This window comes from Dasypus novemcinctus, chromosome 1 (assembly GCF_030445035.2).
Source record: "Dasypus novemcinctus isolate mDasNov1 chromosome 1, mDasNov1.1.hap2, whole genome shotgun sequence".
In the NCBI taxonomy this organism is placed as follows: domain Eukaryota; kingdom Metazoa; phylum Chordata; class Mammalia; order Cingulata; family Dasypodidae; genus Dasypus; species Dasypus novemcinctus.
The window spans coordinates 168,405,738-168,420,675 of NC_080673.1; the positions used below are offsets into that span (position 1 = coordinate 168,405,738).

Consider the following 14,938-nt stretch of genomic DNA (forward strand, 5'->3'; position numbering starts at 1 on the left):
CTCCCCAAGAGAGTGGAGTGACTTCTCTTGAGTGGTGAGTTTGTGAGAAGACTGAGTATGGATGGCCAAACCCCTTCCTATCTTCCTTTTAGGAAATAGCAGAGAAAACGTGCTCTGGATGACTGTTGATGCCATAATGAGCAAATAAAGCTTTGCTCCCCACCCGCCCTGTGGCAGAGATTACCTGGGGGTAGGTGGGCAAGTCTGGCTGATACTGAGGCTCAGTATTAGGAAGTCCCTTTGCCCACTGATATATTCTATTTTCTCCAATGTCGGTTTTATCAGTAGTAAAGGTGATATTTTGGCCTTCATCTGCCTTTCTCCTTTCATTTTTTTTCTTTTAGCAATGGATTCAAAACCTTTGGGGAAGAAGGGGGCTAATTACCCCAACAGAAAGTATACTGTCAAATTGGCACATGTAACTTGATTCTAACAATCATTATTTTTTAAATATAAAGACAAGGGAAACATAAAACACAATATGAAACTTTTTGATATAACTTTAACAATGAAAGCCCATTTTACTTAGAGAAGAGGCTCTTCATAGTATAGGTTGTGAGACTCTGGTTCGTTTCATAAATGGGTAAAAGTCCAAGGATCTGCTTTCTTAATTCAGTTGGATCAAAGTGTGAAATAGGAGTCAATGATAGTTTCTTCAATTCTTTCCAGGATTCTACAATTTTAGGTAGGATTCTACTGTTTTATGTCTGGCAATAGCCATTATCATATTCACAATTTTGATTTCAAATTTGAGAAAATAACCCAGTATCTTCATGAAATGGAAATGACATCTCAACAATAACTACTCTGCAAGGACAGGAGAAAAACCTGCCAATGTACTTTTTTTGTTGATGAGAAAAATGCATCAGCAATTGTAAAACCAAGTGCTGGCCCCAGATTTATCCATGGATCCAGTTTTTATACTCAGCTCTCTCCAAATTTTTCAGTGCCAAATTGTGATTCCAATAATCATTCCAGAAGTAGTTACTATCATCTTCTCCAATAACGTCAGTCCCCACACTTCCAAATTGAAAAATATTGGCCTTGACTATGCAACTTCCCTTTACCACCACTAAATTACTTTTTGAAAATCTACATGTGAATCTTTAGACCACAAAGACCATCAGTGAAATCCCTCTTTTGCTTGCATGCAAAAGAACAGATTCAAAAGAAAAAAACAAATTGAAGAATGTGGGAGGATCTCAGAGTCTGTTAAGGGCTACAAGTCTAGGGTTGGAAAGCAAGCCAGGACGAAGAGAGCTTGTCAGTACCAGGCTGAAGAAAACCCAGCAAACTTCAAAGCAGAAGCACGTGTTGCTCACAGCACCCTAACCCCTGCAGTGAATGACCTTAAACCACCCCCTGTCTTTGCAGCAGTTGTTCAAGACTCAAAGTTCCCAGAGAAAACACCTGTCCCCTTTGGTTTCTAAGAGATGGGTATTCCCTCCACCCCCAAGAAAGACCCTGTCCACAGTGGGAATATTACCTCAGAGGAAGATGGAGAGCCATTAGAAAGGTGGAATCGGAGGCTGGGTGACAAAGCCTGTCATGAGCCCACCATACCTGGGCCCTGTGGCGAGAGGTGTTGACATCAATTCAGTGGCTGCATCCATTCGTGACTGCTTACTGCATGGTGATCCTGAAAGCTTACATCCATTCAAAGTTCAGTCAATTCCTATTGGTTAAGTCCTCTGACATAGGGACTGGGCACACACTGGTGAACCATAAACACGTCCCTGCCTTCGTTGAGCTCAGAGCCTTGTTAAATCATCTTCACTTATCTCACCCTCGTTGCTATGGGCCCACAGTTGCTGTAAATCAATTCCATCCAAACCTCAGCCCTGCTCTGTTAGTAAGCCTGCGTGGGAAGAACACTGGCATAGACTTGGATACTAAGCACTAATAATTCTGACATCAGCTGGTCGGAAAATTAACAAGTGGGCTTGATAGGGACTGAAGGAAATTGAGAATGCGATCATATCACAGAGGACTGGGTCATTGGTTGGTGACCTTGACCACTAGTGTGTCAGCAGGAATCAGCACAGCTAACTGGAAACTTTTTACCAAGAAATATTCAGATAAATTTATTCATTTTGTGTCATCTGTGTATCTTTTTAAAAAAAAGTATTCAACAATAATAAACAACACCATTTCAACAGATTCATTTGTCAGAGATAATGTTATATTCAAAGAATGAGCTGAACTGCCTAAAGTGTGTATGTGTGTGCACATGTGTGTGTAAGCATGTGTCTAGGTGTGCTAACTAACAAGAATGGGAAAGGGTTAACTTTCCTTTTTCTTGTTTTTCATGACATCGGGCCTCATGATGATCAGTGTCTTGGAAAAATCACAGGCTTTAGGGCCTTCCAGGTCTGACTCTGTCAATTACCTATTTGTGTGGCCTTGGGAAATTACTTAATTTCTTTGAACCTCATTTCCTCATCTATATTATTAGAAGAACAACATCTACCATTCATCATTCATGAACCTTGTGCCAGGCTCTAAGCTGAGAATTTTAAGTATATTATGTCATTTAATTTTCCCAAAATCCTTTGAGGCTTTATTTATAAATACTTTACAAATAAAGAATCAGACACAGAGAAGTTAAGTAACTTGTCTAACGTCACTCAGCTGGTAAGTATAGAAGAGGCAGGATTTTAACACAGCCCGTGCTTTCCAACACTTCGTTCTACTACTTTCTTGCAGAGTGTTTGTGCTACAGATGACCAAAATCTCAAAATTCTCCCTCACAATTTTCAGGGATTGAGCTCTCTCCTGTTGCTTTACCAACTTTAACAAAAGTGGCTTTCACCTCATGGTCTAAGAAGGCTGCTTATATCCAATAATCATGTTCATATTCCAGCCAACATAAAAGAACAGAGACAAAAAAAAAAGGACATTCCCTCCTGTGAAGGGCACTTCCTGAAAACTGCACACAATCCTTTTGTGTACATCTTATTGACCATATGGGCACCCATAGCTAACTGCAAGGGAACCTGGGATATGCTGTCTTATTCCAGGAAGATATGTGCCAAACTAAAAAAAAATGGGGATTGCATTATTAAAGAAGGGAAAGATGGATATTCAAGGACAACTAGCGAACTCTGGCACACAGGATTATTGACAATATGAGGGATAATGTATACAAAGCACTTAACTCTCTGCCTGGCATGTAGTAGGTACTTGAGAAATAACACTGAATCTGGCATCCATTAGAACACCTGTAGAAAATCATCAATTTGAATCGAACAAGGAAAGGTCACAGAAAAAGGACAGGAAAAAAAAAAAAAGAAAAAGGACAGGAAAGGGAAAATTTTAAAATTGCCATGACAGTAAGTATTAGCACCTCCTTTTTCACGCACACAAAAGCTCTGCCTTGGCTCATTTGCAGCATCTCCAGGACTGCCTGGAGGACAATAATAGATGCTTCAGCAGCCATCGCTTGCAGGGTCAGGTCATCCCACATGACCCACTGGATGAGTACATCACCGGTGACTGTTTGGTAATCTTTACTGCAGCAGTTAATGGAAATGAAGTTTTCATTGCAGTAAGAAAATTGAAATCCCAGCCAGCCTCTGTGGCTCCTGCCAACCCGTCCTTCATTTTTCATAAGATTGTGCATTGTTTTCATTCCACTCATGATTAAACCTGGCATGGAGGGTAGCGGGGAGCTTGGGTAATTGGAATCCCCAGGAAATCTCCACCTCATACTGCCATTTGAACAATCCCCTTTAACCGTCCTGATACCAGAACTCCGAAAAAAATAGGAAACGGACAATTTTTAATTTGAGGGAAGGGCCCAGATGGTTGCTGACTTGGAGAAGTGACAGAAATGCAACCTGTATGGAAGGGGGAATAGGAAAGGGAGAGAGTAAAAATGAGGAAAGAGAAAGAGAGGTAGCACCAAGGCACTGAAACTTACTGAAATGTAACTCCATGACACTGAAACTTACTGAAATGTAATGACAGCTCCCCCTTGGGTGGAATGTATCTGGGCATTAATAGCGTGGATGTTTCAGAAGATATATTTTCAAATCAGCTTGGCCTTTGAATTGGAAATGACCTGTGCTGCACAATTTTCTCTCGTTAGAAAACGTTAACTGAGGAGGGATGATACGGTGTAGGTCCTCCAGATTCCCTTTTCCTTGGAATTCTGGGCGATCGTCCCTCAGCTCTCAATTTCTCGGAAACCCTTTGCTTCCTTTCCCATCTCGCAGTCTCCTTCCTTGCAGATTTTATTTTTGCACCACCCATTCAACAGAATAGGCAAGGAGCTAATAGGCTTGTAGCAAAGAGAACATCTGCTCTGCCACGTCAGTCAGTTCATTAAATCTCTTAATTTTGTTGAGAAAGCAAAAGAACACTTTAACATCCTCTATGCAGCAGAGGCCCAACACTGCTTGTAGATTAAGGTTTTCTTTTGCCCTCCTCCCCCTTTTTTTTTTCCTATCACTGCTCATCTTATAACCGAATGGCTGTCATTTCCTTAGCCCGGAACTGATATTGCATCAACCTTGTGCAAGCAATTTCAGAAGGAGGACTATGGTAAAATCAGGAAGAAAGGCAAGTTCGATTTTAGCAGACACCCAGAATCAAAGCACTTCCCACAGCCTCTTGCCCCCTTGCATATTTCAGTCATGGCCGATTGGACATGGAATGATGACTTGGGAGACACCCTAGGCCATCCCAGAGAGTCAAGTGCCTTTTCTGTTTGATTGTTCAAGATAGCCACAAGAGAATTACCATACCACCTCATTTATTCATTCATTCATACATCCTCAAATTCATCTTCTTGCCCAACTCTCTCTTTTGGGGGGATACTTCTATTGCCACAATTGACAGCAGCTCACGGGCACTGGAGTTAAATTCATATTAGTTTCTAGAGGGCAATCTACCAACTTGCTGGCAACTTGAGATTTCAGGATCACTCCACTCATCAGTCAGTGGGCTTCAATTTCCCTCTTCAAGGGCAGGAGCTGCCTGTTTCCCAACTCTTAATTGGGTTTCATTTGCATCTGCATATATTGGGGAGATGTTTGTGTCTACAATCAGCAGAGCTAACTAGGGAATCTGTCTTATCCTTTTCTTCTCCTTTTGCATATCTGAATCCAGGAAAAGCACTTGGTGTCCCTCATAGGCCCCAAATATGGATCTAACTCCTGCTCCTTGACCTCCTGCAAAGAGGCCAGCTGGCAGTGCCAGGGAAGAGATAGAGCAGAGCAGGGAAGGAAAGAATCGGGTATTGTAGAAGTCCAGAGTCACAAGGAACCTTAAAGAGCACTCACGGCTGTCGGTTTACAGATAAAGGAAACATGGTCTAGAGAGGGGAGTACCAAGATCAAGGTCACTCACAATTCCACAGCAGAACCAGATGAATGCATGGACCTCTGGCTCCCAGTCCTGGGCTCCCTCTGATGCACCCATCATGCCTGGTGGATAGCATTTCCCAAGTGCTAGAGTTCCCAAAAGCCTGTGAAGATACCAAAGAGACATAAATGTAGAACAATTGACAGAGAGAAAGGGGCAGGAGCACTTTTTGATTTTGGCCATCTGGGACTTCTGTGGACCTATTCACAATGGCGGAGAATTGAATGGATCTGAAGGAGGGGAAGAAAGCAGAAAAAGAAAGGCCAGAGGGTCAGAAGAGCATAGCATGGTGATTGAGAATGTAGGCTATGGAACCAGTTGCATGGGTCTAAATCCCAGCTCTCACAATTATAATCTGTGTTGCTTAGCCTTTCTGGGTCTTAGATTATTTATTTGTAAAATGGGGATAATAATGCTATCTATTCAAAAGGTGAGGATTAAATGAGTTCTTTCATGGAAAGCATGTAAAATATTTCATAGAAAAGCACATAGTCATTATTATTACCATGACAGGAAGCATCCAGAACAGCCAAGAGAGAGTACCACACCATCTCCCAAGCCTAAGCTGAAAGCAAATCATCCCCCCTATTTCTAGTAGTTATTGCTAGGAGGCAATATCACAGTGCAATGAAAAGGGCCTGAGTTTGTAATACCATATTAGTTAGCATAAGACTAACCTCCTATAACCAAGAAACCCCAAAATACAGTGATTTGAAGGACAAAGACGAGTGTTTCTCTCATACTTACTAATCCTGAGATGAACTTGGTAGGTCAGTGAAGGAATTCTGTTCTTTGAGTCATTCAGGGACCCTGGTTCTTTTCAAGTTTTTGCTCGCTCGTCTCTTTCAGAATCATCATCTGTCTTGTCAATCTGAGTCATCACCAACCCCAGGTTGTAGATGCCAGGTTGGAAGGAGAGGCATTGAGTCGGCATGCCCGTGGTTTTAAGGCCCAGGCCCCAAAGGAACACCATCCTTTCTGCTCACATTTAACTTGCAAGAACTTGCTGCAAGGAAGCTGGGATTACAATCCAGGTGGGCAGCCAGGAACCCAGAAAAGAGGGAAAGTAGACTTCTGCTCAAATCCAATTCCCTCAATTACTAATTGTGCTTGGGGGCAAGGATAGTAACCTTGATCTTTACATTTTTGCTCATTTATTTAACAAGTTCTTGACTGTTGGACATGCTTTCACTCAGCAACTACTCCCTGAGCACCTATTATGTGCCAGGCACTGCTCTAGGTCCTGGGAATACAGCTGTGAACAAGATGAAGCCTCTGCCCCTCTGAGGCAGATACTAAGCTTCCGTTTGACGGTTCACTCAGGGGCCTTCCATGCACCTTTACCTCTCATTCTAAGTCGATACTCATTTGCATATCTAATTTCATATTCATAATTGCTTTTATTGTTTTTCTTTAAATGGGGGGGGGGTCCTTGGATTTATATGCATTTCGGGTCCCACAAAGCTTGGATCTACTGCTATGGCTCTTGTGGGGCTGACATCTTAGTTGGAGTTAAAGAAGATAAACAAGTCAACAAATACATAGCACATCAGGTGGTGACAGGACTATGATTTTTATAGCAAAAGGCAGGGAGTAGGTTGAGACCTTCTTTGAGAAGCTCCCATTGAGTGGAAATTTAAACCATGGGAGTTGTTTCCATTTTTTTTTTTTTACTACCATAAAGATTACTATGATTCACATTCTTAATATACAAACCTTTGTGTATCCTTGTGATTATTTCTAAGAATCGATTCATTTCTGGTAGTGGAATTAATGAGTCAAAGGGACAGAAGTGTCTAAGGCTCTTGAAATCATGCTTAGTCCTATCTTTTTATTGAGATTTCTCACTAGGGTTGTAAAAGAAGCAATGAGGTATTTTAAATACCACTTCTTCAAAGTTTAAAGATGCTTAAAACTTTTAAGCATTATTTTATATCTGGGCTACCTGATCTTCTCCAGGTCCTTGGTCTTAACTAGTCCTTTCTCACATCCTGGTCTCAAAAACCTCCTTGCAATTTGGTATCCTAGAATTATTTAAGTTACAGAATTTTAGTGCTAGAAGGAATGTTGCTAATGATGAGTCCAAACTACTTCCCCATTTTATAAATGAGGCAACTGAGTCCCAAAGATATTATCTGACTTGCCCTGAGCCTCATAGTGATTTCACTGCAGAACCAATCTCTGGATTCCTGTCTCTGCAGTCCAAATCAATGACAAATGAAATGGGCATACAGGGTTTTGGGAAGACAGAGCTTAGGGAAGAATTTGAAAAAAGTGCCCAATCACTAGAAGTGACATTTCAGTGTTAGCGGTGGATGCTACTTTGGTGGCAGAGCAAGACCAAATGTGGATCCTCCAGGAAAGGGAGAAGATGTGGAGCAGTGTGGGGTGGTCTTAGGGCCTGAAGGCCTTATGGTGGGAAGACCTCAGCAGAAACTGGACATTATACAACCAGAATCCCCAGAGCTGGGGAGGGAGTCACATGAGACCACCCAAAGGGAGAGAGAGGCTTCTGACTCAAGCAGAATTGCAGGAGAGAGGGACCCAGCTGGAGGCCTCTGCAGAGCCCGTGATCCAGTCAGCTTTCATCATCTGCCAGGCCACTCCTGGGAGGCCAGCTGTCCTGCCCTAAGGTCTTAGGCCACCCAGCCACGTGACAACTGTCCTATTACCTCTCCCTTTTCCTAGGCTTCATTCCAGACATGGAGGGAAACAGCAGCTAGCAAGGGGGAGGAGGTGAACAGAGGGAGAGGAGAGGAAAAGGACCTTGCCCTCTTTCCCAGGGCAACCTTCCAGAATGAGGCTGGTCTGAGTGGAGGGAGGGGAGGAGATTTAAGGCTAAATTGGTTTCGGAGTTTTAACCACTGTGTGGTACGAGGAATGCAAAGATCTGAGTTAATGCTGTTTTTTGCAACTTAACTTTTTAGTGCCTGAAAGTGACAGTGAGGTCTCTGGCTTACTCAAGTGTCAGTGGAGGTAGAAAAACTCTGTTTCTACCACACAAAGCTTAAAGAAATAATGAGAAAAAGTGAGGAGGAGGAAGGGAGAAAGGGTGGGAGAAGGAGGGAGAGGGAGGGAAGTACAGTTGCATTTTGTTCACAATCTCTGTGTCATGCTTTTTCAATGTACCGGTTACACAGGATTTCAATTTCACAGACTTTCTGACTACATCACACATATGCAGTGCGGTTTCTTAAATAACCACCTTTTCTAACAGGGCCCACTTTTTTTCTACTCTCATACACAGAGACACAAGTTAAAATTCATATCTGGACTATCTTTTAAGGTTAAACTTCCTGATCAAATGCTTTAAAGTTTATATTCTATAACCGTTTTATAAATTTGAACTCCAATAACAAACACTGTATAGGCTGTAATCTGAAATCAACATAAGCTCAACACTGCAATTATCAGTTGTCTCCAAATGTCTCCAAAACTAGGAGTCCTGCACAGTGCTTTCCTGTTCTGCAAGGCCTTCCTTATCACCCTCCACTGAAAGCCTATACATATTACATTCAGTCAGTTATTCATTCATTCATTCGTTCATTCATTGGACTGGGTACCATCCACGTGACATATGCCATTCACTTTGTGGGGTGACTGATAACAGAATAACTCTGCCCTCAAGACAACCACCATCTACTCTTTCATGAGCAAATGGAAATTACATTATTTGATAACAAGTGATAAGGACAACATTGGCATTATATTCAAGGGGCAGCGGGAGCATGCAGGAGGTACAAGTACTTAACTCTGTTTGGTAATGGGTCAGACCTGCATCACAGAGGAGAATATCACTGAGGCGGGAAGGGGATCAGTAGGACTTTCCCAGGCAGCTGAGGGGGGAAGGAGGCAGGCAGAGGGAACATCTTTTACAAAGGCACATATTAGCCAGCTATGCTGGGGTAATAAAATATAATCCTGAAATCTCAGTAGCTCAATATAACAGAGATGTAAATCTCATTCCAAGTACACGTCCAATACAGGACAGGTGGTTGGGGGTGGGGTGGGGTGAGGAGTAGATGTCAGGGCTCTGCTCCACACGGTCGCTTGGGGACTCAGGCTAATGGAGGCGTACACCCTTGTAGCTCTACTGCCCAGAACATGTGGCTTCCCGGTTGACACTGCAGGAAAACAGAAAGCTAGAAGATGACACACTGGCTCTTAAATGCTGCAGCTTCGAGGTGATGTATATATATTGCTTCTATTCACAACCAGTTAGCCAAAACTCATCATGTGCCTTATGGGGCTATGAACTGTTCAGGAGCATAAAAGCACCAAGGTAGAAAACAGCAACTAGGTTTAGGAAACTTAAGAGTTCAAAATGGTTGGAGAATATAGTGTAGCGGGTAAGTGTCAAAAGATGAGTTAGGAAAGATAGGGACAAGATGATGAAGGTCTTGTGTGCCATGCTTAGGAGTGTGGACTACACTATGGGCAGAGCAGAGATTCTGAAGAGTTTTAAACCTGGTATCACAGTCAGATTTGTTTTAAATACATATCTTATTCAATGACATGGAGGATGGATTGAACGGGATTGAAACAAATGGAAAGAGCAATTTGATTCCCATGATTGTCCAGGTTAAAGATGATGATGGAACAAAATCAGGTCACTGGGGATGAATATGAAACTGTTAAAGAGATCATCAACAGAATTTTATGACCAGATCTGGAAGAGGGAGAAAACTAAGATGACTTACAGATTTCTACTTTAGATGGGCCTTGATGCCACCAATCAAGGTAAGGACACTAAGGACAACTTGGGACCTAAAAAGTTTGTTCTAACTTGGGCATCCAGATGGAACTATCCAGTTGAAAGGTATGGAGGTCAGACCAGTCTTCTTCCAAAAGCCCAAGGAGGGAATAGTAAGGAATGCGGAGTATGCTGGAGCACGTACAGGGTGTCATTTATGCTGCCCTGTAGTGGACAGGTGATAGGGGGATTAGACAGGGAAATGTCACAATGAGGACGACATTTGAGGAGGGCTTTGGAGAATAAGTAAAAAAAAATTTCCTCTCCTAGCTGCTGATAAACTCCTGGAGGTCAAGTCTACATATCTGTTCAAGCATTTGGCCAATATTTATTGACCCCTTACTTTGAGAAGGCTTTGTGTTAGGCTCTGAGAATATAAGGGTGAGGAAAACAGGCACAATTCCTACTTTTGTGCAATTTATAATCTAGTGGGGAGACAGAGACATGAATCAAATAATCACACAGAAAAATGTATGCGATTATCACTCTGATGAGGGATATGAAAAGAAACTTCCAAGTGTTAAGAGAACATATTGCCAAGAAATTGTTCTAGCCTGGGGGTTGTAAAAGGCATTTTGAGGAAGTGATATCTGAGCTGAGATCTAAAGTATACAAGTTAATTTTAGGTGAAGAGAGGAAGGGAGGAGGGACAGTCCAGGGAGAGGCTCTGAAGGGGAGGTAAGGTTCGTGCTGATTTGAGGATCTGAAAGACAGCCAGGGTCACTGCAGTACAGAAAGTGGGAAGAAGCTGAGGCTGGGGAGCAGGGGGAGCCCTAACTTGCAGGGTCTCATAGGATCTTCATCCAACAAGCAGCAGGTGGAATGGAAAGCCAGGGGTCAGAAGTAATGAGATCATATTTGTCTTTTCAACATATCGTCATGGTGAGAATGGCCAGAGAAAGGCAAGAATGGAGGCAAATGGAACAATTAAGAAACCATGGCACTGGTCCAGCATCTATGGGTCCAGAGAGGATGGTGGCCTAACCCAAGGTGGTGGTAGTGGCAGTGGGGAGGAGTAGGTGAAGTGAGAAGTATTCCTCCAGGAACTCAATGAAGAAATAAATGAAGAAGTGAATGAAATCAACAGTCCATAACTGCAGGTTCCATGCTTTTCTGTCTTGAGTTTCTAAAACGTTGTCTTTCTGAAAAGTTATAGTACCTCAGTACAAAATATCTTACCATCTGGTAATGAAAACAGTCCATGAAGAATAGGAAATAAAAATGGTGTTCTGGGGGAGAAGCTAAGATTCTCCACAGTTGAGGATGAGAGAACAAGAGGTTGGACTCCTGAAGATGTTCATAGACCACGGAGGACCCAGTACAAGAGCCTGCAGCACCTATCAGCCAGAAAGCTTCTCTTGTCTGGTTTCCTCTAAGGAGCATGACTCACAGGAAATGTGCTCAGAAGGAACATGGTATACAATTGTGCTCTCCCAAGGTACCGTGCATTAACACTTAGAAAGTGCTTGAGTTTCTAAAGTCAGATTGCCCTCCTCTGTTGTGCTGAGACGCTGGACTGTGGGAATGAGAATGGAGTCCAGAGATTGTGGCCTTTGCAGTACATGTGAGGGTGATCACATACCTGAAGTTCTCCTGAGCATCAGATTTCCTCCTCCCAAAGTTGTCAAGAGGCTTGGCACACTTCTGCATCTTGGAATTTGTTGGTTTCAAACTGTTCACTCGTTTTGAGTACCTAATTAGATCTAAGATGCTGCACGAGGTGGGCCTTGTGGTCATCTTCCTTCTCCAACATGCCAAGGAAGGATGGAGCTCAGAGGAATGAAAGGCCAGTTGTCTTCACATGCCCAAAGAGTGTAATAGCCAACAGAATCTGAAAAATAGTGGGGAATTGCTTTGAATCTTAATGTCTTACTATTGTTTGATAGATGATGGGATGGACACTGTGCATTTAATTTAAAATCAGTAATATGTGATAATCCTAATTTACTAAGCTATAAAAAGTTACTTATGAAGTGATACATACAATACAACTCAATATTTGTTTAATAATAAGATCACATATTCACATATGCCCCAATTCCAATGACTCTGAGCTCACCTTCCCAAAACGCAGCATCTAATACATATACATCCCCAGACCATTAAAATCTTCCCATTATTTCTGGGCAATCCCAAAAGGGGTGTCAGTCTCTCCACCACAGTGACCACACAACATTTTCTTTTTTTTTTTTTTTTTTCCCCTGCAGTAAGTCATTATTGTTGTTCTCCAAAGAGACTTTGACAAAGCCTTCCTGTCAGGACAGCTGCCTGGTTGGCTGTGCCCTTTCAAGGAACCAAGCCACTCCTGGTTCTCCTGGGCTGTCACTCCTCCAGCGTCAGGGTTTCAAGGAGGAGTAGGGAGTCTGGGCGTCTCCCAAATTCTGGGTTCAAGGACACATGCAAAGGCATCCCTTGATCTTCTGGCCACTCCCTCGCCAACATCATCAGAATCTCATCCTGCACAGGTACCCCCTGCCCAGGTACCCCCACACACACTCCCCCAACCCCCCAACCCCTCTCTGCTGACATCCACTGGCTGTTTTGGGGTTGTTGACTTCTTTTTGCCTAAAATAAATATTCTATTATGCAATGCTTTTCTTAAATAAAAAGAAACAACCAACTTAGATTTTAAGGTTTGGCTAACTTGGAAGCCTTCCAATTTATTCTGGTCTTCCCATAAATTGCATTCAACCATTCCAGAACTCCTCTTGGAGTGTTACCTTGTTTTACAGTCACAACCTAATAGGAAAGCTGGGCCCAACTAACCAATGTCTTCCGGCCTCTGCCTGCGCCGTATTATGCAATCCTCCCCTCAACTGTGGGCATGCCCTGTAATCCCCACGTCCTACCCAGGTAATAGCGACTTGGTGGATGTCAACTCCGACGCAGAACATACATGATCGATGCCGGATGAGCCGTGCAGAAACCCAGGTTCTGCGGGAGTCCAGAGACTTGAAACCCTCCCTGCCTTAGGTTGGGGGGCGGGGGTAGGGGATCTGTTTAGGGCACTGTTTCGGGGGCTTCCTCAGACATCTCCCACGCAGACTCCCCTCTCCCAGGAAAGCATCTTTCCTCTTACCACGAACTCCTACGTCCTGGAGGTAACAGAGAAGGGCTTGGCCCCAACTGGGAACCTCGCCCTCCCCCACCGAGGGCCTCTGGCAGAAAATCAGGAAAGCTCAGCGGCCGCTGGAGCCCTGTGGTCCTGCCACGCCCGCCCCACCCAACCTCCTGTAAGAGCTTAAGTCAACACGCACAGAAAATCAGGCCATCTTGTGATAGGGAAAGGGAAAGAAAAAAAAAGAAACCACACAACCAGCAGCTGCTGTGTAATTGCCATTCTAAATAGCTGGAGGCTTCCAAGGGCAGAAGCGAATTAAATAAGCTTTTTTTCCTCCTTAAGGGTGGAGTACAGGCTCCAGCCCTCCACCCAAGCCACACCCTAGTTACAGCTATTTATAAGATCTAAAGGCCAAATGAAACCTGCCTGGGCGAAATTGAGGGCTGGATGAGAGCAAAGACCCAGAGAGCCCAGAGATCCCCAGGGGCAGAGGGAGAGGGGGTGCGGGGAAAGGGACTCGAGGTCAAGTTCTCTTTTAACTGCCCGAGTCACGCTTCCCCGCCGGTACAGCGAGCCCGCGGTTGGAAGCTTCTCTTACATTCCACCGCCGGTGACTGGATTTGGAGTAGGCAAGGCTGGGGCTCGGGGTGGGGCCGCAGTGGAGCGTAACGGTTCAGCGTGCAGAGGCGGATTTGTGGGGGTAAACTCTGGTTTTCTCTCTTACGCCGCTTGACTTTATGCCTCTTTTTAACCCTTTGGAGGCTCTGCTTCCTTACTAGTGGAAAGCCGGTGGTCACTGAAACAACCAGATGGGATTCCGAGAACAGTAAACGCTGAAGGTAGTAGAGCTGCATCTTTACTATTGGACTTTGTGCCCGGACACAAAAAATGCCTACATGCTGGGTACCCTCTGAGCCTATAACCTGTGGAGCAAACAGAGACTCATCTGGAGGGCTGAAGGGGTTTGGGGACAAATCAGCATCCCATTTCCTTGCCCCTGATGTGCCGTGGCAGATCGAAAGGCTGGCTTGAGCTGGCAGGTCATCTGAAGGAGGCCCCTGATAAATCCGATTAGCATCCAGCTGCCCCTGCTGCCCCAGCCCGGCTAGTCTGCTTATGAGCTAGCAGCCATGCTCCTAACCCTCACCCTGTCATGCTCATTTTGTTTGAAATCGTTTCTCCCCAAAAGAAAGCCCTCCTCCCATTGCCTGTTGAAATCCGTCCCCTCCAGTCTGGGCACAGCTCCATTTCCCCTTCTCCAGGGAAACGTTGCTGACATTGGAATTTCTTTCAGAGTTCCTATCACAGCAAGATCCAGTAGAAATATAATGTGAGCCATGTCTCTCATTTTAGGTTTTCTAGTAGTCAGATGATTAATAGTAAACATAAACAGGTGAAATTAATTTTAATAATGTATTTAAGCCAATAAAATAGTATCATTTCAACATGTAATAAATATAAAAGTTATTAATGAAACATTTAACTTTTTTTTTTTTTTGTAGTAAGTCTCCAAAATCTGGAGTGCATTTTATACTTCCATCCCAGCTCAATTCAGATGAGCTACATACATTTCAAGGGATCAGTAGGCACCTGTGGCTAGTGGCTACCACAGTGGACAGAACAACTCTACAGTATTTACTCGTTTTGCCATTGACAAATCTGGGGGGTCTCCAGCTTGACTCTCCGATGCCTCCTGCCCTGGGGTTCAGACCAATGTCAAGATGCCTGGAGAGGAGGTGGGAGCAGCAGTTCATCCG

The 14,938-nt window shown here is 43.7% G+C and overlaps 1 long non-coding RNA gene across 1 annotated transcript; it reads right to left on the reverse strand.

The window, feature by feature from the left end:
• Nucleotides 1-5,349: 5,349 nt before the first annotated feature.
• On the reverse strand, nt 5,350-13,275 carry LOC111764360 (uncharacterized). Its single transcript, XR_002796988.2, has 3 exons — nt 13,200-13,275; nt 11,703-11,951; nt 5,350-5,470 (listed from the first exon to the last, which is right to left on the reverse strand). It is a non-coding gene; the product is annotated as an uncharacterized lncRNA (long non-coding RNA).
• Nucleotides 13,276-14,938: the final 1,663 nt, after the last annotated feature.